The sequence below is a fragment of the Colobus angolensis genome, unplaced genomic scaffold (assembly GCF_000951035.1).
Source record: "Colobus angolensis palliatus isolate OR3802 unplaced genomic scaffold, Cang.pa_1.0 Scaffold351, whole genome shotgun sequence".
NCBI lineage: Eukaryota > Metazoa > Chordata > Mammalia > Primates > Cercopithecidae > Colobus > Colobus angolensis.
The window spans coordinates 650,457-655,399 of NW_012116833.1; positions in this window are offsets into that span (position 1 = coordinate 650,457).

Genomic DNA, 4,943 nt, shown 5'->3' on the forward strand with positions numbered 1-4,943 from the left:
TAATGTTAATGCACATACCTCGTATTTGTTTTGAGTCTTACTGACCTACTACATATCATGTGTCCATCAACCTCACAAGTTCTGTATGCAAATTGATAGCAAGAAATGGTAGATATTCACATTGTGCACATTTTCTCTCCTCACACACATGCCCCATTGTGCTATTGGTCTTCACTTACAAAACTTTGAATATAATTCACAGATAAAGTTGTTAAGAATTCCAAAATGCTGATAGCAGTGCTTTAAACCAACCCTAGGGTCCATCTGTGTGTGGCTGTCTTATGAAACTACACAGGATGGATACTCATGACACCAACCTGTATGTGTGTATATAACCATAAATAGGAGTCTTTCCTCAGAAAGGGATCAGGGTTTGAGTTCTTTGGGGCTTTCTCATTGAGGATCATAACTTCTATATTGGAAAAAGGAGACAAAGGTAAACAATGTATACAGTCAAATTATATTAAAGTCCAAATTCAGGGAAGAAAGGGTCTAGTCAATTCTACATTTATATCTACCTTTTATAAGTATGCTCTATGCTAAAAGTCATAAGGAAACATAGGAACAAAACATTCTGCCTTCAAGGTATTTAGAGTTTAATGGGGCTGTTAGACTTCTTTAAAACATCTTGGATATATTATAAAGCAGAATATATTGAGTGTTATTCTAGAAAAATGAAGAATTAAAGAAATTTCGAGAATAAAATAATTAATTATTATTTTGAAGACTGAAAAAGCTTCATAGAGGAGGTGGCAATATTTGAGGTAGGATTAAAGGATGCTGCCATGGCTTGAATGTCCCTTACAAAACGCATACTGAAGTACTGAAGTTTGTTATTCTGATGGTATTAAGAGGTGGGACTGTTAAGAAGCGATTAAATCATGAGGGTTCTGCCCTCAAGAATGTATTAATGTTGATATCATGTTCTCTCTCTCTCTCTCTCTCCACACACACATACACACACACACACACACACACCTCCTATGGGATAATGTAGCAAGAAGGCCCTCAGAAGATGCTGGCACCTTGACCTTGGTTTCCCCAGCATCCAGAACTCTAAGCTAATAAATTTCTACTTTTTATAAATTACCCCATCTATGGTATTTTATCATAACTGCACAAAATGAACTTATAGATATATAGCATTGGAATAAGTTGAGTAAGAGGAGGACATTTGACATACACAAAATATATGTAGGAATACATTTAATCATGGAGGTGAAAGATATCTAGAAGTAGAATTAATTACAAAATTCTTCTGAAGGAAATCAGAGATGACATAAACAAACAGAAAAACATTCCATAATCATAGATTGGAAGATTTGATATCATTAAAATGACCATACTGCCCAAAGTACTCTAAAGATTTAATACTATTCATACCAAACCTCCAATGCCATTGTTCACATAATTAGAAAAAAATAAAAATAAAACTACTGCAAAATTCACATGAATGCAAAAAAGAGCCCAAATAGCCAAAGCAATTCTATGCAAAGAGAACAAAGCTTAGTAATATCACCTTATCTGAGTCCAAACTACACTACAAGGCTGCTGTAATGAGTACAGCATGGTACTGGTACAAAAACAGACACATAGATCAAGGGAACAGAATAGAGAACCCAGAAATAAAACTGAACATCTACAACCATCGAATCTTCCACGACGTTGAGAAAAAAATAAACAATGGAGAAAACATACCCTATTCAATAAATGATGCTGTGATAACTGGCTAGACATATGCAGAAGAATTAAACTAGAACCCCATCTTTCACAAAAATACAAATGTATACAAAATATACAAATATTATACCATATGCTTATACTACTACTATATGCTATTATAGTTTTATTATAATATATACTACTGCTAATATACTATATAATACTACTATGTACTACCGTAGTGTTATACTATATACTACTAAAATATCATTTGTATACAAATATATTTATAAAATATAAATATACAAATAATATACAAAAATAATTCAGGATGAATTAAAAACATCAATGTAAGACCTCAAACTGTAAAAATCCTAGAAGAAAACTTAGGAAATATCATTCTAGACATCAGCTTTGGCAAATAATTTATGACTAAGTTCCCAAAAGCAATGGTGACAAAATCAAAAACTGAGAGATGGGACTTGATTAAACTAAAGATCTTCTGCACAATGAAATAAACAATAAACTATCAACATAGTAAGGAGATAACCTAATAATGGGAGAAAATATAATATTCACAAACCATGAGGAACTTAAACAACTCAGCAGCCTATATATATATATATATATATGTAAAGGGCATGAACAGACTCTTCTCACTTTTTTTTCTTTTTCTTTTCCTTTTTGAGACAGAATTTCACTCTGTTGCCTAGGCTGGAGTGCAATGGCACGATCTTGGCTCACTGCAACCTCCGTCTCCCAGGTTCAAGTGATTCTCCTGCCTCAGCCTCCTGAGTAGCTAGGATTACAGACATGTGCTACCACGCCTGGCTATTTTTTGTATTTTTAGTAGAGACAGGGTTTCTCCATGTTGGTCAGGCTGGTCTCGAATTCCCGACCTCAGGTGATCCACCCGCCTCGGTCTCCCAAAGTTCTGGGATTACAGACGTGAGCCACTGCGCCCGCTATAAACAGGTACTTCTCAAAAGAAGACATATACATTGTGGCCAACAGACATGGCAAAATTCTCAGCATCACTACTCATCAAAAAATGCAAATCAAAACCACAGTGTGATATCATCTCATGCCAGTCACAATGGCTATTATTAAGAAGACAATAAATAACAGATGCTGATGAGGCTGTGGGAAAAAGAGAACACTTATACACTGTTGATGGTAATGCAAATTCGTTTAGTCATTGTGGAAAGCAGTTTGGAGATTTCTCAAAGAACTAAGAACAGAACTATCATTTGACTCAACAATTGCATTGCTGGGTATATACCCAAAGGAAAACAAATCCTTCAAACAAAAAGACACCTACACTTATATGTTAATTGCAGCACTATTCACAAAGCAAAGACAGGGAATCAACTATGGGTGGACTGGATAAAGTAAATGTGGTACATACACACCACGGAATACTACACAGACATAAAAAGTAACAAAATCATGTATTTTGCAGCAACATGGATGCAGATAGAGGCCATTATACCAAGCAAATTAATGCAGAAACAAAAACCAAATACCACGTGTTCCCACTTACAAGTTGGAGCTAAACGCTGAGTAACCAGGAATATAAAGATGGGAACAATAGACTCCGAAGACTACTAGAGTGGGAAGGAAGGGGAGAGGGCTGAGAAAACTACCTATTGGATACTGTGCTCACTACCTGGGTGACGATATCATTTGTAATTTAAGCCTCAGCAACATGCAAAATTCCTATTTAACAATCTGCACATGTACACCTAATTCTGAAATAAAAGTTGAAATTACTTTTTAAAAAGTCCAATCACAAAAGATAAAAATAGAGGAGGGCATTTAAGGCTGACAGAGGAGCATAAATAAAGGAACAGCGTATGTTAGAGGTTGGGACATCAACACATGTGATTAGAAGTATATGTAATAAGGGAGTAATTTGAGGACTGTATTAGATTGGCTGCCATAACAAAATACCATAGACTGGATGGTTTAAATATTTATTTTTCTCACAGTTGTGGAGACTGAAAAGTTTAATATCAAGGTGTCAGCTGATTCAGTATTTAGTTCCTCATAAGTGTTCTCCTCTTGGCACATAGACAGTTGCCTTCTTGCTGTGACTTCACATGATAGAGAGAGAGAGACATCAGAGCAAAGGAGAAGCCAGAGAGAGAGAGAGAGAGAGAGAGAGAGAGAGAGAGAGAGAGAGCAAGCACACAAACTCTCTGGTATCTTTTCATATAAGAGCACTAATCCCATCATGAGGGCACCATTCTCATAACCTTATCTAACTCTAATTACCTCCCAAACTCCTCTTTTCCAAATATCATCACATTAGGGATTTAGGGATTCAGGCTTCAATTAACAAATTTGCTGGCAGGAGGGCACACAAACATTCAGTCAATAACAAAGAAATGCCACCAGAGATATAAAGAGAGTCCAGATTGGTGAGACCTTTGAATACTATGCAAAGCATCTGGGTAACTGTTGCTGATTTTTGAGCAGCAGAGCAAAAAGTTCAGACTGATGATTTGTGAAGATAATTTTGATTTCGGTGGGAAATATGGGTTGTAAGGAGAGGAACCAGAACTGTTGTGATAGTCTAGGAAAGAGGAAATGAAGATCTGAGCTAAAGGCAATGGCAGTAGGAATGAAACAAGAAACAGACATAAGAAATCTGAAGGGACTAGCTGACTAATTCAATGTGAGAGCTGAGAAAGAGGTAGAAGATGTCTTTGAGATTAATTGAATTTGCAGGAAACAAGATTAACAAAAGATCCATTTATCTTAATAGTTATCGAAAATCTTTCCAGAATGTATGAATCCCTTTTTCAGCCTTAGTGGCAGAGTCTAATGAAAATAATCTAATCATTTTTGTGGTTGAAAACTCACAGGTTTTTGGGGGCATTTTTCAGAAAAAGTAGTTAACGTCATAGAAGTCTATAAATGTAAATACGAGCAGAAAAACTTTGAACATACTTTTAGTATACTGAGTCCCAGACATCTTGGAGGTTTGTGTTTCATTTTCTGTACTTATTGCTATTAGCTTGTTTTGCTGCTATTCACCTTTCTCCAAAATTTGATATAGCAAAAATTCCAATTTAATCGATGATTTGAAGTCATGAATTTCCTGCTCCTTTTGCTATAAACTGAATTTAATTAACTTTAAGTTTATAACAGATCATAGGACATTAAAACTATTTAAGTATAAATATATTTTGATAAAAACTTTCATTTCTGGGGATATACCCAAAGGATTATAAATTATTCTACTACAAAGACACATGCACACGTATGTTTATTGC